Below are 23,376 nucleotides of genomic sequence, written 5' to 3'. Positions count from 1 at the left end.
CATTGTGAGTGCGCCGTAACTGTAACGAAAACCTATAAATCTAAAGAAATGAGAGAGAGAGTAACTGTAATCTCACACAGGCCATATTTAGAGTGAGTGGACAGCAAAGAGATGAAACAGATGGACAAAGAAGCAGGGGGCTGGGACAACACTAAAAGGAAGACACAGGGATTAAGGGACAGTTTGGTACAGAGTGCGTGCCCCCCATAAACTCAATATCCTCAGCAGCAGTTACACTGTATGCTGTGCACACTCACCGACATGCAAAATCGTGGCCTTTGTAAGTAGAGGCCTGTTTCATAATGGATTTCACAGGACATGGCTCCTGCCAGCCAGAGTATATTGAATTTCAGTAGCAACAGCAACAACAGCTCCTATATCACTGCTGTTCAGTACTGCAGTGCAATAGAGCAGAACGTGTAAATGTTATCGGTTTCTCTGCTCTATCAGGACTGTTTTTCTTCTATAGGTGACATGTTTGTGCTAGGCTTCTATTTAATGCACAACGTAGTTTGCAATAAACCTGTATGTGATGCATGTTTATGTGTGAGTGCAGCAGCAGAGGAAGTGTTCTATTGTGATGCACGGTTCTTAAAATGTAGGTTGATGGGTTCGTTCCCGTCAGCGCCAAAAATATTTGAACCATTATGAAAATCTGACAGTACTGTGTTCAGATGTAATTGGAAATTAATTTTTCATGGTCTACTCTTTTATTCACATTTACTGTTTTCTGTTCCTATGAAGGTGTTTCAACAGTGAGTTTTGTTGTTCTTTTTACACCTGACAAAATAATAAAGTAAACTTGTCAGTATTTGCTGATTTCTATCGCTGTATACAAGTTTTTATGTTTGTTACTTCTTAATACATGTTATGGCATTGGTATTTCATGAGATTTACAGGGAACACTACCTCAATTAATTAATTAAGAACCCCAATACGCTATTTCTTTGACAGAAAGTAGCTAATTTTCCCAAATATTGATTAAACTTCCCTAGGCCACAGCCAGAAATCAATTAATGCTGGAGCTGCTCCATAAACAATGAATGGGAGACTGATTTTATGGACCCACAAAAAGTTTTCCTCTTCTTTTTTATACCCAAATTAGATTTAATTATATTATAGTGCTCTCATGAAACTGAAAATTTCCCTATATACTCATGTCCCCTGTCCTCAGTGCTCTCAGTGTCACCTGTAACTTCTGTCCCAATTCATTGTCTATTGCGCAGTCCAGACTTTAAACTTGATTGTTGTTTATGTTTACTAATATTTCTGGGCTGGCTTAAGCCATAGGAATAACATGTATAGATTTTGAAAATGGGCATAGTTTGCCTTTAAGTACAAAATAATCAACTAATTTATGTCATTATACATTTTTCTACTTTCCATTCCCAGCTCTAAAATATTTAAACAATGCTCATAACTAATCAGAATTAATTGTCATTGGAATTATCATTACCGCACACATCAAATAACAATGTAATTGTTGCACACTTCAATAAAGACGCAGCGTGGCTTCGTTCACATGCTTAACTGGACAGTCTGAAAAACACATTGCAATACAGTCATGCTTCTGTCCAAGGATTCAGAACATACACTGAGCGCATTAACATTCAACCGTTTTTACTCTAACATATATACAGACAAATGTCACTGTCTCCTTTACATTAACACCATATCTATGGTTTGGTATAAACATATAAACACCTTACACCCCGTTAGTTTTCTATATATCCCAGTAACTTGGCCTAGCGACTAACATGGCTCTTCGTGTGCAGTTAGCTCAGCTTTAGCTAACATGGATAATCGACAAAAAACAACATAGCAGTGCAGGAATATTCGGCCAACTTCCTCGCCACCTCTATAACTCTGTGGTGTTACTCTTTTATGTCTCTATCCTCTTTCTTTCGGCTTACCTGAAAAACACTTGCAATACAGTCATGCTTCTGTCCAGTCGGATTCAGAATATACACTGAGCGCATTGGCTGTGATTACCCTTGACTGAGTTGCTCATTTAGGGAGATACTCCCTCTTGTGACATAAAGATGCCACTACACCCCTGTATTGCCTGATGGAAGAACTAGAGCACAGTGATTCTTTTAGATAAAATAACATAACATATGTAATAACAAAAAATATGGGTGTCCCTTTTATAACCACCATCTGAACTTATTGTCCTCACATAATTAATGATATAGTGAGCATGTCTTTAATTTGATTAATATTTTTTAATGTTGTGAATATTTTACTGATGAGTTGCTTCTCATGGTTTGTGTTGATTGTTTGTAGTATTATACTGTATGTACTTAATCTCTTATGAGAACTGCAGATGGCTCTCTCTCTTTATAGTCATAGCAGCTACTCTCCATTCTCCAGTGTTTTTCTGTTACTTTGATTTGAACCTCTTCTTTCTCTAATTCTATATACAAACACACTTTAGTGGAATTTAATTTAAATTTCCATTTACTGTGTTCCATACTTACTATGTTTAAGTAAGAATGTATGTAAGATGTATAGTAAAATGTGAACCTTTAAAGGCAATATTTTCTATTAAACTGGCCTTATTTAATGTCAGTTTATAAAATGTATTGCATGAAAAAACTTTATATCATAAACAGTCTACTATCTGTGGCATAATCGTAGCTGGATGTGTGTTTGTGTGTGTTTTTCCAGGAGACACTAGATGGCACTATGGATATATAATGGGGGGGAAATCTTAGTGCATATCTCTTTGCTCCCTCTCTCTCTCTCTCTCTCTCTCTCTCTCTCTCTCTCTCTCTCTCTCTCTCTCTTTCTCTCTCTCTCTCACTCTCTCTCTCTTACACACAAAAAGGCAAACATGATTTTTGTGTCATGAAAAGAGGACAATTAGTGAGCATTTTCATGTTTTATAGAGCAACATTATAACGGTGTGTGTGCTTTTGCGTCTGTGTGTGTGTGTGTGTGTTTGTGTGTGAGTGTTTGTTTCACGGTATTTCTGGTTTATTTCTATCATTCTGTAATACTTTAATCATAATTTGTTCTGGAGAAAGCTACACTTTAATTAAATGTTTAACAGCATGTGAAAGAGCTTAGGTAATTTGACAAATGGATGTTTTACCTGGGTATTGCTTGTTAGTGCGTGTGTGCACTAGGTATTGATATGATCAAGTCTGTGTGTATGTCTGCACTCGACCCCTATAAGGCAGATTGTTCCTCAGCTAAGGACTGTGCCTCATAAATATGCATTTTGTGTCATGCACTGAATCTGCTCCATGTTTGGAATCAGCCTTCCCGTACACAAAGAGGATGCTCTCTCCTCTCCTTGTCCCCTCCACATCTCATTCACCTTCCATGTATCTCCTTTCGCTCTTTCCCTTGTTCTCTTTCCCACTTTCATCCCCAATGCTCTCCACAGTCATTGCCTTCCTCTTCTCTCCTCTATTTTCTCTTTTTCCCTCCTCTCCTCTCTCCCATATGGTTCCCCTCAGTAATAATCAATGCAATCTAGCAAGCCCTGCCGTGATGCAGCTGCAAGCGTTCAGAGCTTCAATGTGTCAAACAAAAAAGAAAAAGAAACAGTGCCTGTCCAAAATGTTAAATGCACTATACATCTATTGCATGAACATTTGTGCTGGAATATGATATAAAGGGCTTCTTTGGAAAGATATTTTTCAGATACTAAACACTGACTTGCGGTCAATTGCTCTGACTTCAGGCTTAAAATTTGAACAGGATTTGATTTGATTGCCCCATCTAACACACCTGCAGTGTGTTTCTGTCAAATTTCATACGATGTAGCTTTTATATTCTGGTAGACCAATTAGACTTTTTATTCAGACTTCAAAAAGTGAAGCAGGCAAACTTTAAAGGAAACATCGATCAGAGCCACAACCAGGGGAAAAGCATCGTATCCTTGTGCTGAACATCCAATTGTTATTCTGTTGCTTATCCTCTTATTATGAGTACAGGGACAGCATTCACACAGGAAGACCCATGGCTTAGTGGATTCAATGTACTATGGCTAACCTCATTAATTTTGTTTTGGCATGATCTTTTTTTGTTTTGCTTCCCAAGAGATCATTACAACACCAATAACTAGGGAAATGCCAGTCTGTCTAGACAAAAATATGGGTTTAGGTACAATTTTATATGAACCACTTTTAGAATGTACATTGAAATGTCATGCAAATGTCTAACATGTTAAGATAGATGTAGGTCTGGATCATTCAAATTACAACATTTGAAGGCCCAGCAACCGATTCCATGCCAATCAAGTGTAAACGTACAAAATGTTAACAACAACGAGATGCCATTTCATAATATCTCAAGACAAATCCAGCTAGCTATGCTACAATCTACATAAAAAGTGAAGCCCAGACAAATCAACTCAGTTACAGTTAAACAATTAACCACACCCTTGGCGCCAACACAGAATGATGGCTCGCACCTAACGCTTGTTTGTTACAGTCGCCATCCTGTGGTGTTCATGGGATGAGACCCTGAGACTAAAAGCAACGTTGTACATAAGAGCTTCAGATTTTTGCTAAATTAGCTTGTTCACATAGAATGGTAAACAGACAGTTTCACAGGAACGTTTTATTAAATGTCCTATATCAAGTTTTAGTTGACAACCTGAAACCAATCAGAATCAAGTATTCACCCAGATAAGCACTGTGTAGTTTGCAGTGTTCATTGTTGTATTTATTTCGCAGTGATAATGATGCAAATGACGTGTCAGTCATTGACGTATTGTCCTGTCTGTGTCTTTTGTGTTCCATGTTGTACGGCGATGCAGCCACGTGCACTATGTGCCCAAGACACATTTCCCTGCAGGGGCAACAAGGTTTATCTTATCTAATCTTAACATACAATAGAATTGTTTGTAACTGACTGTACAACAAACACGTCATCCCTCATGCACTTGTGGGGTTTTGCCTCTCGGCGACCTTTTCTCAAACAGAGCTAACAGATCAATCACAGAGGAAGCTCTATTAACTTTGAACAAGCTCAATGTTCATCAAATCCAATGTTTATCCACACTAATTAGAACACTTCACAGTCAAGAGTGTGTGTGTGTGTGTGTGTGTGTGTGTGTGTGTGTGTGTGTGTGTGTGTGTGTGTGTGCGTGTGCGTGTGCGTGTGCGTGTGCGTGTGCGTGTGCGCGCGCGCGTGTGTGTGTGTGTGTGTTTGTGTGCTGATGATGCTTGTTAATCCCACAAAAAAGCAACTAGAAGTTTATCCACTCATTCCACAAAATTCAGTTATGACCCCAAAGCCGTTTCCAGTTGTTTTTCTCTTTGGGGTTTATATCACAAGTTTTTGCACAACACGATATTATATCGATTCTTAGACCGATACAATATTTGCTTTAATCACAGAGACTGCCACAATATCATTTTCATTCAATTCAGAGAATTCAAGGAACTGTGATTATATGTATATATACCTGCAGTTTGAAGTTTTGTCATGTGACTTTTGATCAAAGCCAAATTATTCATGGCTATTTAACATTTTTTGACTATAATAAATGGTGTAATTTAGGCAATTTTTAAAAGAAAACATGCTTTTCAATATTATTATACTGTATCACATTAGAAGTGTGCTTTAGGCAGCTGCTTTCTTCAAGGTATCTTGGAGTAAAGTTGCACAGCCCAGCGATATTTTAAAGAGGAGAGTATTGGTGGGGTGGAAAGGCCTTGGAGAGAAACTGACACGGCAACTTCTCCCCTTCTAACAAGGATTGGAAATAGCATGTAATGTAAGGCTTCACCAGGCGTGATTTTTAATGCAAACACTGAATTTTTAATCCTGCTTAATAGAAAAGCCATAGACGTGGTCAATGGAAACTTAAAAGTGAGCAGCTAAACTCTTTAATCATAATCACCCTTTCCAAAAGCAAGATGTATGAATACATGTAGGTAGTGGTTGTAAACTACTGATGTTCAAGTCCTTCAAACTTTTAAATTCCATAGATTTCCAATTTTTACTGCATCAATATCAAAAAAGAAATGCTGCTTTACCTGACTTTTAGCTTTTAGTATTCACATTGTGTCTCTGATGGTCTAGGACAGTCCGATCAATAGTTGTGATCATGAACAAATCTCTCCCAAATCCAGACACTAGAGAGCCAAGATTAGACCCTGTGATCCAATCATTGTCTTTAAGATGGAGCTCTTTGTTGACACAAATAGTAATTTGACTTTTCTAGAAGAGGCCTTTGATTTGATTTGAAACTCTCAAATAACGCTAACTAGTAGTTTGTGGATTCACACTTAAAGGAGCTATGAATGTCTTGTTGACAAATAGTTTTCATTTGATTTATTATACATTATTCAGCTGATGTTTGCAATGAGTGTATTATTACTTTGGTCAACATTAGTTTTATTTTCTAATTTTAACTAAAATATGTATTCAGTTTGCAAAATATAGCCTAGATGGTGCCTGTGGGACTTTATGGCACCCTACAACACCGTTTCATAGAAAAAGTAAGACAAAACCATTCACTCTCCCATTGCGTGATGTAGAGGCCTGGTCAGGCTCCATGAAGCAGAGACAAGTTAGTACTAATGGGGAGTAACATCTCCAACATGCTAGTCAGCCACATTGGTATGTTTCAGTAAGATTAAGAGCCCACTCCAACCCACCTCCAAAGAACAGTCCTTCTGAGAAAATGAACAAGAACATGTTCTTATATTCTTTTATCCATTTACCCTATACACAATTTAGTCTTTCACTTTAAGCATTTAAGTCAAAGTGGACAGATGGTCCTAGTGATGTATTCATTTCTAGGCATACAAGACAGCTCTTTCTAAAAAAGTGTCAGCGTTTGAATCAAATATTAATTTCATGCTCTGAAAGACCCCTTTTCAATATTTCTCCACTGCCTAGGTCTGCTGTCCATTTAGTTTAATTTGGATGGACAAAGGGGACTTTTTTAGTTGGATCTGACACGCAGATGAATGTGTCTTTCCGTGTGTATGGTACTGGAACGTGCATTTCCTGTACATGCATTCACCGCAATTTTAGCAAATACATTTGGGCTTGGACATGCGTGTGAGTAACTACCACTTCAAACATGGTGTAGTTGTAGCTGAAGCCTTTTTCAAAAGGCCCTTTGATAATGGATGTAAGATCTCCTGCTTGGGGTGTTTGGCTGCTCTCCTCATGCTGCAGTGAAGGACAGTCCATTTATTCATGTCCGTTCCCAGAGCCCTTGCAGCCCAGCTTCCCCAACACTCCCTCAAAGAACATGAACAAAGGGCATATTCTGTCACAAGAGATTGGAGGGCAAAGGAAAAGAAATGTGCAAGTGTGTGAGTGAGGATGTCAAACTTGAAGTGTAGTGAAACTCATGCATGCATCCAGTTGAATGGGTCGTGTGTGTCAGCATCTTTTTATCCAAGTCAATGGAGTCTGTGTGTGTGTTTGTGTGTGTTTGCGTGTGTGTGTGTGTGTGTGTGTGTGTGTGTGTGTGTGTGTGTGTGTGTGTGGCCCCCCCTGACTAAAGGGGAATACCCACCAGATATTATACCACTGTTCTCTGTAAAACTTTGTTCTGCACAAAGAGGCTGTTTCATGCTCGGCTCTTTAGAAGCTTATACATCAAAAATGTGACTGGGTGGGTAGTAGGGTCGCATTGTAACCGATTCACTTGGGGCTTTTTGTCCTTGGTGTGACTCATGGGAAAAGGTAGTGTTGTGACTTGTGAGTCTCATATTCCTGGTGACAGTCATATCATAGTGTTATTATGAGCAGTCACATTATGAACAGACCGACCATGTGTGAAGTCAATGCAAGTCATTTGAGCTTCAGTCTCTGAATGCCGCATGTCCCAAAGGGGAGATTTCTTCGTTCCTGACACTTCAGCTTGAAACTGTAGTCCTACATAGTAGATACCACTGCACACTCCAAGGCCACTTTGAGGCCTTTGTTTAAACCACTATGTCTTCTAGTGTTGAAGCAGTCCTAAGAACACTAACCTCTCATTACAGGAGCAAATGTAAAACGTGTACATGTCTGTTCCCCGAGTGTGTTTAGAGTTCCATGTGAAGATGTTGCAATGACCTCAGTCTGTTAAGTTTTCAGGGACATGTCCATCTCCGTTTACAACTCTTTTAACGGGACAAATGCCCTTTTTCAGGCTCATACTTGTATTTTGGATTCCTACTAGTACATGCTTGCACGCTCAAATGTTTAAACAACACTCTTTCTCATGACCCCCTGTCTGAAACGTGCCATGTTGGCGCCTGTATTTTTAATTAGCCCTCCCAAAAAATAATTACCCCCTCCCAAGTCTGCTGTGCATTTTTATTTATTTCTTATAGGACCTCTACCTGCTTTATTAGCAAAAAAAGAAAGGGAAATCTCACTTTTTACAATATGGGACCAAAGCTTGACTGAAGTCATTACAAAATATATCACCTTTGCACACATGAAACTGTTGGAAATATCCAACACACTGTATGTCAACTTCAATATCTTGTTTAATCGATCTTATAAGTAGTAATTGAACCCCTTGGCTAGCACTATCCTCTTTTTTATTCCCCACTTTTTGTAATTTTTTGGTTAAGAAATGACTATCTAAATACTTGCCAATTATTTATCGGTCCATCAATTAATTGATTAATGGACTAATCTTTTCCATCTAGCGTAGATGGCACCGCAGCTTTGATGATTCCATACAGAGTAGTCTGAATGGGATTGATTCTTTTTTGAGGGTTGATAGTAAGTACATACATAAAGAAAATGGCGTAGTAATATCCCTTTGTGTGGCAAACCGTACTGGCTTCAATCGCTGCCATCATAAAGTGAATGTAAGAATGTAAACATGATTACTTTTGCAATGAATAATTACCCTGCACTAATGTCAGTAGACCTTCATATCATTGTTCTATATCAAAAAGTAAATTAGAGTATGTGGTGCAAGTTCTTTAAGGGTGTGTAATCAGGCCTGAAATTAACATCAGAGTGTTTTGTAGCTATGACAATCAGTGGTTGAACTATAAATCAGTTGCCTATGCCGAAGGGCATCTTTAGTTGGATGTTTATACACCTTGACGTAGAGACATAAATCCAGTTTATGTTCTGGGCAAATCAACCTTGGCTCTACCACATTGCCCTAAGAATTCTGTCTCAATCTCTAGAACCATTCTGGTCTTTACCTCTTAGGACAAAAAAGATCTTAAACTGTGTTTTTGGATTATGTTATGAATACTAGAGTGAATCTGGGATTGCTGTGAAATACGAAATCTGTTTAAAGAGAGGATTATATCTTTAAACTTCTATCTACCTTAACACTAGCTTGCTGGGATCCCAACTTTACTGGGCCAAATTCAACTGAACTTCTGTTAACGCATTTGAAGAAATGGGGCACTAGTTAAAAATGGCTTGTCCCCACATCTCATGCCCATTTTGAAGGCAACATTACACTACAACATTACCATTTCTCGGTCCATTTACTGACCTTGTCCTTTTTGTAATAATTACATTTTGGCACGCTCTATGGTATTTGGCATTCCAGATACATATCTTTATCAGTACCATGGCCATCCTAAAAAGAATGACTCAGTACAGCTAATTAAAAAATCAACAATATTTTTCATTCTAGTGCAAAAGCTCAGGTTGTGTTCACATTTAGATCAAATTCCAATCCCTTGTCTTCATGCATGGGTGCTTCAGCAACCATGCTGCCTCTCTTTTCCCTTGTGCCAGGGATTAACAGTAGCCTTTCCAGAGCCCCGTCACAATTTCTTTCTGCCTACATATCCCCACTGCTTGGCCTTGCTCTTTCCATCCACCACAAGACTCCATGCCTCATTGTGACCCTCTACAGGTTGCGTGGCCATGGATAAAGGGAGAAAATTACACGGATGTGAGCCTGAAAACATGCTCAAGCAACCCTCCACAAAGCCAGCCATCTATAATCATGTATTTGGCATTGTTTGGCACCGTAGTGTCCTCTCTTTTCCATCTCTCTTTTTTGTCCACCTTTTTTTTTCACCTGTGAATGTGTTTCACACCAGACGTTTTGCTAGAGGTTGGAGTAAGTCGTTTGAATAGCTGTCATGTTCCAGAAGAAAGTGCAGAAAATGTTCACATCAATCCCTCTACCCCAGCGAGTGGCTGTAAATTGGGGGGGATTTTTCAAGGACATGCAGAACAGCATTCATATTCATGCGTGGTGATCAAATGTAAATGATTACCCATAGGATTATGGCAGCAGCAACATTTCCTCTCACTCCCAGATTTAAGGCCCCGTTTTTAGAAAACTTTTTTCCCTGGCTGTGCAGGACCGCAGTTTGAACATCAAAGCAAGAGCGACAGTGGGTTTTGGCTCAGTAATGCAACAAGAGCTGATATGATTTGGTGCTATACAGCTCATCTTCCCTGACACAGAAAAAATGTCCTTTTGTAATTACTGCTGCGTTTGCTATTTGATTTTTAGCACTTCCAAAGAGCACTTCCAGATATCACAATATAGGATGTTGAACTGTTAAAGCAATATGGTTTTATTGCTTTAAAGTACATATACAGCACACATCTTAAAAGAAACATACAAAAAGCTATTTACGGCAGCACCACTTTCAAGCTAGTTTGAGACTGGAACATCAATTGTGTTTAACTGGTGGCAATAGTATGCAATGGTGGAACTGCACTGTATTAGGCTTTTAATGATTGATAAAACATCTGAAAACAAGCTGGTGATGCATTATTTATTGATTTGCCTTTGTTCAGTGAGCCTGTCTTCTTCATGTCTTCCTATTTGATGAAAAAGTCGATGCCTACTCTTCTCCAGCAACAAATCAATGACAGTCTGCCTGATCAAAGAGTGGGACACATCTCTAACACAACATCAGGCTACATATAAAATATTTAGATGGCGCAGAGGAAGACAGTAGAGCAGGAACAGAGCAAAGCAGGAGCTGCAAGAAGCACTGCAGTAGGAACGAGATGACTCCCACTCAGCAACCTTCTCCTCTTGGTCGTGAGTTTGATGTGACTCGTATGAGTTGTTTAAAAAGGTTTCTTTTACTGTCTGTTGCATTCCTCTTTTCTCTACTGTTCCTTTTGAACATATTTTCATCTTCTTAAACTTACACGTTATCTCTCAATAATGTTAGACATCTGTCCATCCCATAGTCATAGCCCAAATATGACAGTGCGATGATTGCTCACTAATGTGTCCATGTGTTCTCTCCCTCCTTCACTTTTTTTTAAGTCTAGTCCTGTGCTATTTCTTAAATAGTTCACTCAGAGTTTTTTTTAGAAGATGAGAAACTGGTAATTTATTTTGCTGCACAAAGTCTGGTTTGCACATCAAAAAAAGGCTATTAGATGTTTTTTTACAAATAAGAAGCTTATTAATAATGTAACAGAACTGAGCCAATGTTAGCATGTTGCATTCAGGCTATGCTTTCATCTGTGATGAGATACTGTTTGCTCCCTTACTGGAAGTAAACAATGAATCATTGCAAGCTACATTTAGATTAAATTAATATTACATTGCAAAATAAAAGTGTTCATCCTGAACCTGATCTGTTTAGGTCAACATGGTGCAGGGTAACTTGGGTTCTGAAACTTGATTTGTGAGGTGTAGATTTTTTTTTTTTTTTTTTTGAGAACATGTGTTGTTTATTTCAAAAGATAATCCAGCAGCTGGAAGATGAGCCAGTTGCCTTTCTTTTGAGAAAGATTCCCTTTGAAAGATACTATATAAAAACATGCTAGTTCTGCAGCCCAGCATCTAACAAGTCCTTTGCTCATCTCTGAGTATCTGACTCTATTTTAATGATTATCCGACACAGTGGTAGAGGAAGAACAGCCAGTGGCTCCAAGATGCCGATCCAGCTGGGTTACCTGCTAAATAAAACATCGGCTGATCTAGCAAGATTATCTGCTCAACATTTGTTGAGCTTCCAGTTTTACTAAACAGGTTCAGTGGCTCTGTATTTCCAGAATGACACTGACCCAGTTATCAAAGTTTAGTTTGGTAAGTGAGAGTGAAGACTAATTCTCTGAGGTTAATTTTTCCAGGAGACATTACATTTTTGAGGTGAGAGAATAAAATACTGGGCTTGGAATTATGAGTATGGTTAAAAACGTAGTGATAATAAGAGTAAAGAATGACTGAATGAATTAAGAAAGGAGAAAGTTGTTGACTTTTTTCGTAGGTCAACTTGTACTGAATCTGATGGTTTAATAGAAACCAGCCGGCTGCTGATTCTGACAAAAAGTGACTAAGCTACCAGATTGTTACAAGAAGGGATGCACTTCTTGTACCATTATAAAATGCACCACCAAGGAAGAACGTAAGAACAGTCTTAAAACTTAGATAGTCTTATAACATAACTACAAGGGCACTCAGAGAGCAAATAATTATGCCAAGGCCATGCCCTCTCTTGCTATGTTAGGAATGTATTTTTGTCCATGAAGTAGTGTGACTTTTTAAATCAGCCTCATTGGAGAAGCGCCGATGCCTAATTTAAAAGCTGATTGAAAAAAATGTGCTCTGCAGTAATGATGCACCAGTGCGAGTTACAGCAGGGAGAGAGGAACAGCTGCTTGGTAGAAAGCGATTGTTGTTGTCTGTTTGGGGGAACCAAAAGCATCACAAGCCTGATTAGGCTTTTGTTTGTTCCAAGGAAGTCCTCCGCACATAACAGAGGCATCAGGTTCCGATGAGATCTGTCACATGTATTATCTCATTGTTGAAAAGTAAGAAGGAGGAAGTAGCGGTAAGAGAATCTATGGCGTAGGCACAGTTTGTAGGAGAGGCTGATACTGAAATGATTTACGATATATAGAGCAAATTTAACATTAAAGCTTCTCTCCCTTAATCCTCAAGGTCATACTGCTCCTAGACAGAATAACAAATATCAGTATTAAAAATGTGTGTGGGCTTAATTTTCCACAAACTCAGATCAAAGCTGTCATTACTTATCACATGTTATCGTTGTTGACTTTGTCGAGACAAAGGAAAGCTCAGCAGCTATTCATGTTATTGGCAAAACAGCCAGGTTAAAGATGACGCTGCCAGGAAAGGGTTACTGCAGTTCTGCTGCTGTGTGGCTGAATTCAGCAATGCTCACAGATTTTGATGCTGACTTTGAGCCAACTCTGTGAAGTTGGAGGTTCTTGGTTACAAGGCGAGCCCTGTCCTTTGAGTACAGATGCTACAGAGCCTCAGAGCTGATAATTAAAAGTGCATCCAACTGAGGAAAGAAAAGTCGACCGTCATTAAGGTGAGAGGGTTCAGCCTTTTTTGAACAGTATACATAAGAGACCGAGACCTGGCCGTAGCTGGCGTCCCATTACAGAGAAGCATGGTTAGGGGCCACAAGTTCACACTGCAGTCCAAGTTCATTAAATCACTGACTCCGTCTCGTTAATTCTCCAGTGCTAAACTTTGTAATTTAGCGCAAATGTCAAACTGAAGGGTCATGTGATCGCTCACGTGCGATGCCACATTTCTTTTTTAAAATACGCAGGATGAGATGCTGACCATCAGCAACGGGTGTTACTACAACTTCAGTTGTCATGCATGCTCAGAAAATCATGATAATCTGGTTCCAGATAAAAAAAATATAGCTCTGGAGGCTTGTAATTCAATCTGTAAAGGTAATTCATCAGTGATTCATCATAATAACCAACAATCACAACATTGCATCGAGTTAATATAGGCCCATTATTCACTCACCATTGCTCATGTAAATATGCATGACAGAGCACTGGCGGTGTTAAAATTCACTGTTTTCTCTCCAAAATAAACCTTAAATTTAGCAATTGAATTGGGTTCCATCTAATGTTGGTCACAATCTACTCATTCCAGCAGACAAATAAAGGACAAGAAAGGACTATCTGCTCTTTGTAGATATAACAGATAATCTGTAATCCCAGACTGTTCTAAAACAGTACGAGAAAGCAGTAAATGAGCAAAACTCTGGTGAAAGTCCACAATTGTGTTATTTAGTAGAAAATGCACACTGCCCTTGTAACAGGCCTGATTAAACACAAAAATAGCTTTTACAGGGTTTAAAAAAAGACCTGTTACTGCTTTTCTCACGCTGAGAGAAAATGCTGATGGTTGACGTACAATGTTTGTATTCTGCTGCGAGTGAAGTCATACCAGGAAACACGGGATGTGTGAGATTCCCAGGCGATACAAAGTGGCTCCTGTGTGTTGTGGTTTAGCTGATAATGAGCATAGACGTGTGTGTGTGTGTGTGTGTGTGTGTGTGTGTGTGTGTGTGTGTGTGTGTGTGTGTGTGTGTGTGTGTGTGTGTGTGTGTGTGTGTGTGTGTGTGTGTGTGTGTGTGTGTGTGTGTGTGTGTGTGTGTGTGTGTGTGTGTGTGTGTGTGTGTGTGTGTGTGTGTGTGTGTGCGCTGAGCTAATTCTGGAAGAGGCGAACAACACCCTCTCCCTTGAAACGCTCACCCAGAGATTTAAAAAAGGTTCCCACCAAAACTATTTCTATCGTTTGACGACGTGTCATTCAAAACAAAGATGCAGCAAATGGGTTTCTTGGGATTTGTGTAACACCAGCATTATTATCTGTAATTTGGTGCTGAACTTAATTAAAAAATTCACATCATTGAGAAGAAAATTGATACTGTTTGGTCTCCTCTGTTCCATCAAAGCCTTGACAGTCAATTTTATTACTCTAAAAAATGCAAGATGGCGCACCAAAGGTTTAGTGGACTGAGCACATCGGCAGCTTCCGTTCAGGTTGGATAATTAAATATAGTGAACTAGTCGTCAATCTCGTCTTTTGTGTTTTATTTGAGCCAAACTGTGTCAGCAGTGTTTAAAACTCATTGGCCTGTGTATATTGCATCACTGACATTTATCTGGGCCTGATATTCCCTTATGGCATATGAATTGTTCATTTGTGATGGTGTCGAAAAGGGAATCCATTTTGATTTGATCAAGACAGATAGGGTGTTGGTGGAATATTCAATGGTATTTGGCAAGTATTAAGTGGGGTTGTGGCCAAAAAGTGATTACTTCCAGCCCCTACCACAGCTAGAAGAACAAGTGAAGAAAAAGGTGATGGACAGCTAATGTCAAAGTGCATTTGTGCAATTTGTGCTGCTGCTCAGTAGCCAACAGTAGAGGACTGTGGTTGTGAATACTCGAGAAGAACAAGAGATTACAGCTGACTTTTCTTTAATACGATAGAAATAAATAGCCAAGTGTTTGTTGTCCAGTGTCACTGAATGGAGTAAGGCATTGTCTGTGCTTAATCCTGTAACACATACTTTCACGATGGAATAAACCTGACCCAACTTGACACAAACATGCTCTTGAAATTTTCTGGTAACGTCTTATCTGTTTGCCAAACCAGATTGTGGTCAGAAAGGCCTTTTATCCACATCAAAGGCTTGTTGCTGCTCAACACAAGGTTAGCTTTATTTTCTCAGAATAATCCCTGACTAAAGTGAAAAAAAAGCCCATCAATTTTCTTACACCAATTTAGAGTTTAACTTCCGCAGCTTTGCCTCTGCCTGCAAGTGAAGTTGGAGGATTTCAAGGAAAACCTTTGGGCAAATGGTAGAAGACAAGATGAAGTAAAAGCTTGTTGTGTTTTTTTAACGGCTGAATTATTACATCTGAGCTTTACCCACATGAATCCCTTCACTTTTTATATCATGCTTCGCTCCCAATTATCCTACTCATCCACTTTTGTCAGCTAAATTTTTCTCACCCGTGAAAGAGACAGAATTAAATACATCAACAAGCCGAACAGTGTCTGTATTTTAACAGGTTACTCTCATCAAAGTGAATTGTCTGTCTCCCTACCTGAGCATATTTAGAATCTGCAAAAAGGGATAGAATATCTGACTTATTTATATACATTCATATAGTGTATTTACAGGTTGGGTATTTTTTTTTCTCTGGGTGTCCTCCTGATTATCTCCCTTTTTTGACTCACACAGGAAGAGACTTGCGGGCTGGAAACATAGTTTTTGTAGAAAGGTGAAAAGAAAAGGGAAAGAGTGTTGCTAAGCTCTTTACTGGCTGATGACAAACCTTTTTCCAAGCGACATGAAGTAAGTCAGAGGGCATCGCCAGCCCTATTAATGTATGAAAGCGCTTGTTTTCACTGCGAAACACGTTTCTATTCAGGGGATCCAAACGTTTCACTCAGAGTTGGGAGTTTACCTTTCTAACAGCATTGTGAAGATTGAAGGATACATCCACTTTTGACATTGTTCGTTTACACACAGTTTAAAAACCCAATTATATTCAGGATAAGAGCATACTCCGGTTTCTCAAACCCCATGTAAACGCCGTAACCCGGGAAATATAAGAGTTTTAATACCGCGGTTAACAGATCTAGATAACTCCTTCCGAAATCGAAGTATTCATGCATGTAAAAATCTTACATGCATATTCTCATTCTACCCCCTTTCATGTATATGTTAGGAACTTCAAAAATCTGATTATTCCCTCAACCAGGGAAAGACCATTTTCGGGTTAAACGCACTGTATGTTGTGTTTTAGGGGTGTCTTGTTAAGGGTTGCTGCTGGAGTACAGGGCTCTGGGGAATTGCTACAGGTATAAACTCCTTATATAACTGGAGTGAGAGCTGTGTCTGTATTCTTGGCAGGAAGTGAACCACATGTTCACTGAGTGATGAGCTTCACCACAGTTGTCTTTTTGTCACCTATTCTCTTTGTGAACATCATGGACAAGATATCAAGGCTCAGTCTGGGGTAATAGAGTGTCTGGACCTCAGAATCCCTTCTCTGCTCTTTGCAGATAATGCGATACTGTTGGCTTAATCAGACAATGACCTCCAGCAAGCACTGGGTGTAGTTTGCAGCCAAGTGCCAGTTGAGGTAGCTTGGACCTCTTAATCAGGATGCCTGCTGGGTGCCCCTTTGGAGGTTTGCACGTCCAATTTGTAGAGGACCCCCGGGTACACCCAGAAAACACCAGAGGAATTATATATCTCAGCTGGCTTTAGGAGCCTGAAGATAGAGAGAGAGAGGGCTGGACAACCGTGCTTAGCCTGCTGCCATCACGCCCCACATAAATGGTGGAAAACCGATGGATGGCTGGATGGAAGTCATCAATCAGTAATGCACATGAGAAGTCACTTTGTAATGACATACAGTAGATTACCATATACATTGTTGTTTCTCATAAATATATTTTATCCTCTCACAGAATCAACACATTTAACCTGGGTCCAGTTCTGGTATTTCAGTGATGGCAGTCTTTGATCAAATTGGTGCACATATGTGAAAACATGCTTATATGTTCTTTTTTCCACTCACTTCTCAGCCTGTTTGAGTTAGTACATTTCTACATGCCTTTTTAGAGGAGGAGCGTGAACTTGTCACTTTTATCAGTGATGACTTTGTGGACATGTTGAAGGGTCTAAATAAAGCTCCTTACCCACATACAGTATATTAGTGCTAAACATTCTGGCTTGTCAGTTATCACAGACGTTCCTCCAAGATACATTTCATGATTTGATTTCATTCTGGTGATGATAGGGTTTCCTGACATCAGTGCAAATTGGCTGCTCTTCACAGGCCCTAACATTTAAGTTTGACTGTTGAGTATTCTGTTAACAAAGTATTCTACAGCAAAACATCACTTTGTCTTGGATCGACTATAAGAGTGTTAAAATTTGGGACTTTTTAAACTTGAACATCACATGAGGGCTTTATTTTGACATCAGACCTCTTTATTGGTTTCTTATTAGAGAATAAACTACAAAATAAAACTTCTAACTTAGTGCACAGTGGTTAGAGCCCCATGTAAAGAGGCTGAAGGTCCTCGAGGCAGCGGTTGCGGGTTTGACCCGCGCCCCTTTGCTGCAAGGTTTTGCCTCTCTGTCTGTGTTTCTTTTGTATTTGAATACTTACTTGCTTGGCATTGAGAGGTTATTAAAACTTGTTGCACCACTTTGTCATCATTGACAGGTGTTTTCATCTTATTGTCTCTTATTAGGCAATCATTATGAACTGTGGCACATTGATGCACATCAATGATTAAGAGACAGTGATGGTGGACGACAGGAGAGATCGGCAGCATGCATCCACATCGTTCATAATTTGCCTCATCATGGTTTTGTTAGCACCTCATGTGAATAAGTTTATATGCTAAATAATGAGCTGTATTGTTCATTGATCAATGATGAAAGTGATTTATAAGCATAATTCATTATGCATAGTGCAGCAAATAAACCTAATTGAAAAATGTAAATTAAGTGATCACACAAATGTATTTAGCTCATTATTAGAAAAGCTTCTTACTGATCATTATTTTAGTGCCACAGAGACCATGAAATCAATTCAGAATCATCATAAAAATCAAACCATTGAGTCATAAACAAGCGTAAATAATATACTTTACCCAAGCAGATGTATTTTAATAAACCTAACAGGTTATTGGTGTATATGTCATGTATCCTTTGTGTGTTTAACTGTCTTCACGTATAATATTCCACATGATTTAAGTAATGTCAAAGCAACCAAACATTTGATACCTAGGAGCATCAAGAAGCTCAAGCATAGCCACATTTCCTTGGTGTTTTTAATATCCCCAGTATCCAGGTATGAAGCTTGAGAATCTAAAGGCATTTTCAACACAGCTGCTCGGCGCAGTCTCTCTTGCCAAGTCTTCCTCTCCGTCGGTCATGGATGACTCACTGGAATCCCTCCTGAACAGGTTGCGAACAATATCTTGTTAGGACCCAAATGATGGGCCATGTGTTCTGTTTTCTCAGATCATTTCACGCTTACAGAAGAGTGACACAGCACCTGGCTGGCACTCACGTAAACAATGACTGACTGACCATGGTTGGCCCTTCTTTTCTCTGCTTTTCACTCCTGTTACCTCTGTTTGGCTGCCTTCTAGTGTCAGTATTTTTTCCTTTAATTCCTGTTATTACTTATATAAAACCGGAAACATTCTATCAATTGTACATGCTAAAGTGGTCAAATCTTCTTAAGGCTGTAGCCTATACATTATTTTTTAACGTGTCTGTTTTTGGAAATGGAAGCTGGTTTAACACGTCTGATTTGATTTGTGAAGCAACTAATACCTAAATTTGTTTGTTTAAAGCATTCTTACCGTCTCACAGCGATTCCCTCCAAAGTCCTGGCCGTTTCCTCTTGCTTGACCTCTGACCCCCCCCTGACATGTGCGCTGAGAGAAATGCTATGTTTCAGTGTGTTGGGAAGTCTGAAGTTTCGGACCTCCAACTAGGCAAAGTGCATTGGAATGCCTGTCAAAGTGGAACCCACTTGCAGGATTTACTACTGAGTTGGTAGCCTTCTTAACAGTCAGCGTAGACTCTTAATGGAACAAAAAACAAGCCTAAAAAATACTTAAGAATGAAGTGAGAAGTGAAAAGAACATATAGTGATTGGTACTTTCATCTTATTTATGAATGACTAATTCTTAGATAGTAGGTAACATTGCATGACAATATGTGTCTACATATGGCTGTATTGTCTCTATATAGGCTTCAGCTGCAAGGGTTATTTATGGAATCTCCACTTACAATATAACACCCAGTATGTGTGTGTTTGGAAAACATTTGTTCAGAGTGTGCATCTGCCGCGGTCTATTGCTAGTCATTGTCTCTTTTAGACTGAAACATGGGTTTTCATGCTAATCTCACTTGTTTTCTCATTATCCTCCCACCAACCCTTCCCCTTCACTCCCTTTCTGCTCATTATCTGCGGTCTGGTTTTCACCTCACTTTGTCCTCATCTTTTTTCTTTCATTTGTCTCTATCCTTCCCCCTCACTGTCTTTCTTTCTCTCTGTCTCCCTCTCCAGCCTAGCGTTGTCCACAGTGGTGCTCTTCATTGCTAACTAGGCTGCCTCCAAGCCCACAGGTATGCCCCCCCCCCTGCTTCCCTTCCCTCTTCCTTCACTTCCTGCTCTATTTTTAACTCCACTCTGCAGGATCTTTCCCCATGATTCTCCCTTTCCAACCCCAACTCACATCTCTATCAGCACCTTTTTACCATTCCAGCCAAGTGGTAAGTGGCCGTGGAACAATACCTTTTTATTAATGTATGCCCTTGCTTGTTCTTCTGCTTCTGCCTCAAATTAATTTTGACCATTTATTAAAGGACACACATTAGATGCTCTTTTCAGCTGGGATCCTCTTTTTTTTAACTTCATATTATAGGTCTAAATTGCTTGTATCAGATGTGAAGCATGTGTAGAATTATGAGAAATTAGTGGGGTGGGTTGAGGTAGATGATGGTAGAGATGAATGTGGAAAGAGGATATGACCAAGGATAGGATTAGGACAGGACTGCTGAGAATCACACTGACTTAAATGACTGTATTAGCAACGGATACGTTTATTCATGTCTAAAATGGTTTGCTTTGTTAGGCTGCCACCTTGCCTCGCATGGAGCCTGGCAGCTGTCTTAGAACCCCCACTGAGTGGAAACATAATGCACTTGTTGGACTGTATAGCTGGAGTCGCGGGGCCTCCTCAGCTCCCACTCCTCAGCCTCTTGTCTTTTAAGAACGCTCGACTGGCTTTTCTCAGCGCAGGACTATCCGCCTGATGAGCTCACAGCACATAGCCTCTTTCAGTGGATGATTACCATGCTATTGAAGCTCTCCGCGTTTGTTTGAAAAAAGCTTGTTAGCTTTAAAATACACAGGTTTAGCGAGTGTGCAGTTCTCTCACATAAACAATTGTAGAAGTTCCCAGTTGAAATCCCGGCTGGGGCCCTTCAGTGTGGAGTTTGCATGTTCTCCCTGTGTCTGCATGGGTTTTATCCGGGTTCTCTGGTTTCCTCCCACAGTCCAAAGACATGCATGTGTTAGGTTAATTGATGACTCTAAATTGCCCATAGGTGTGAATGGTTTTCTGTCTCTGTTCGCCTTTACGTGCCCTTCTATAGACTGGCGTCCTGTCCAGGGTGTACCCTGCCTCACGCCCGATGTCAGCTGGGATCCGCTCCAGCCCCCCACGACCCCGACAGGGACAAGCGGTTAAAGATGAATGAATGAATAAATAAATGAATAAGCCATCATCCACTAAGCCAAGGTGTAGTTGAAAGAGATGAGTTTTTAGCCTGCGGCGGAAGATGTGTAGATTTTCTAACAAAACAAACAGTAGTGAGTGTAAAGGAGTCACTGCATTCTGGATGACCTGTGGAGGTTGGATGGCGCAGGAGGAGGGAGTTGCAGTAGTCGAGGCAGGAGATGACAAGAGCTTAGACCAGAACCTGTGCTTCCCTCTGGGTCAGAAGCCGTATCCTCCTGATATTGTGCAGCATGTATCTACATGATCCGGTTGTTGCAGCAATGTTGGAGGTAAGGGAGAGTTGGTCGACGAGTGTCACTATTGAAATATGACTTATTATAGATGAGGATCAGGACTTTTTTGAGCCATGTTGATGGCGAACTGATGTAGTTCAATGTGTGTCTTGGCCACATGCTAAACAGCTAGAAAATGTTATCTTTGAAATGAAACCTGATGTATCCTACAGTTCTTTAGCTATGAGCTTTTCCAGTTTGGTATGCGGAATAGGCGAAAACATCTTTATTATAGAAAAAACCCTTTATCAGGATGATGCAGCTTGCAGATGCAGCTCCATAGCTTCCCAGGTGGCGCAATTGTTTTTTAATCTAGAGTATCCCATAATATACATAATATCAATTAAATCATGTAACATTGATTCTCAGTGATATGCTTTCTATTTAGTGGTTTCCACCCAGGCTTTATTGGATGGACATCAAACAAAAGCACAATACATTTTTCTAGAGCTTTGATTCCCATGGTTACATTGTTTGTTTGTTTGTTTTTGATGTGATTCATTTAATATAAACTTGATCAAGGATGTCTTTGATACATGTGGGTGGTGGGGCAGAGAGAGATAAAACAGTAAAATAACATTAGAATAAATGAGGCTAGATTGAGACTCATTTAAAAGTAATTGAAGCCAGGCTTCTGTTTGATTTTAGTGTTGGCCTCTCAAGAACAGATTTCACTCTGTATACATGCTGGCTTAAAAAATTAATTCACATTTTCTGTTGTGTGATACAGACAATTTAGAGGGCTTGCGACATCTGAGATAAACAACATTATGTCAGCCCCTAAAACACAATCTGACTTGGTAATGATCCTCATCTTTGTTCCTAAACATGCCATTAAGGACTAAGGACAGGCTGCCTTGCAGCCTTCCTCACTGATTTGCCCATGCAGAACCTACATAGGTAGACTGCTATAAGACAATCCATTTATCAAACCCACAGTCCTTCACGGCTATGGACAGTGGCTGTCAATGGAAGGCTTTTGAGTTATGTGCCTTACCAAAAGAAGCATGCAGCCTGATATAGAGAGCTTTCTGGAGGATTTTACACACAAAGGTGCTTCAAAACAGACAAAACACACATTAATTTTCTGCCTGCCTCCTGTCGAGGCACATCACACACTCTCCAAGTACTCGGCCTATGCCTGTCAAGGAGGCAAACTCACTGCAGCAGATGCAATAGGCCAAGCAGTGGCAAGCTGAGATGCACAGTTACGCTGCCAAAGTTGTGATGTTCCATGCAGCACTAAGTGTAGGCTTCCGATGAACAGCAATCATTTCAGAACACTCCCATGCTTTGGCGTAGTGTTTACAGCCCTTTCAAATTTTAAAAATTGCTCAGTTGGAGCATAGTAAATCCAGTCTTGGATGTTTGTAGCATCTAAAACTCTCTTTTCCATGTGTTCATCCTCTACACTTGCTGATCAATACAACAGGAATGCCACTTTTAAGCGCTTTTAATGGTTGAGTGATTCTGTTCTGGACGTATTCTCATGAATAGGGGGTTGGGCACCCCTGCTTTAGATGAAAGGTTTGCAGCAGTCTCTCATAGATGCCTTCTGCTGCATCCCTGTTCTCCATGGGAACTCAGTTGTCCCTGTCAGGCAGATGGAGAGAAAGAGGAAAAAAGAAGAATAGGACGACGAAAGTAAGAAATATTACTCGAGACAAACAGTGACCAATAGTTGAAAAAAGAGAAAGTGACGTCCTGAAAATTTGCCTCACTCCTCCAGAAGTTGCACCTGGCCTCTGTAGATGATCAAAGAAGCTCGGCATCCATGTGAGCTAAGGGAAGAGATGTACCCCTGCTTTCTGCTTCCAGTTTGAAGCTACTCTTATATATCTGTACTCAGTCTGGAGATCGCCACAGGACATGAAGGAATTTTTGAAAGTGTTCCTGGCATGTTTTCATCTGATGTCTTGGAGTCAAACCGAGGTCTGGGCTGAGTTGAAGAAGTAACATTGTGTGCTACAACATCTTTTAAACTTCATTCCTAAAGGTGAAATTGAAATGGCTTGTTTGGCTTCAGCACCCATTCACTTTTTTTTTTTGTTTAACCAGTTTGTTATAGTGTAAGCAAGCTTTTCT

The 23,376-nt window shown here is 39.8% G+C and overlaps 1 protein-coding gene across 3 annotated transcripts in view; it reads left to right on the top strand.

Annotated features, from left to right (window-relative positions):
• The window catches only part of mid2 (midline 2), a 159,244-nt gene that overhangs the window by 14,899 nt on the left and 120,969 nt on the right, over window positions 1-23,376 (top strand). Inside the window, exon 1 of one of the 3 annotated variants that reach the window (XM_083914914.1) lies at window positions 19,932-19,988. The exons of the other annotated variants lie outside the window; for them this stretch is intronic. The gene's annotated coding sequence lies outside the window, so the exon portion shown is untranslated. Of the gene's footprint in view, window positions 1-19,931; window positions 19,989-23,376 lie in introns of those variants that run through there. 3 annotated transcript variants of the gene reach the window in all.

This window comes from Echiichthys vipera (assembly GCF_963691815.1).
Source record: "Echiichthys vipera genome assembly, chromosome: 6".
In the NCBI taxonomy this organism is placed as follows: domain Eukaryota; kingdom Metazoa; phylum Chordata; class Actinopteri; order Perciformes; family Trachinidae; genus Echiichthys; species Echiichthys vipera.
Note: the sequence above shows the minus strand (reverse complement) of the source record. Positions and strands in the feature narration are given on the sequence as shown.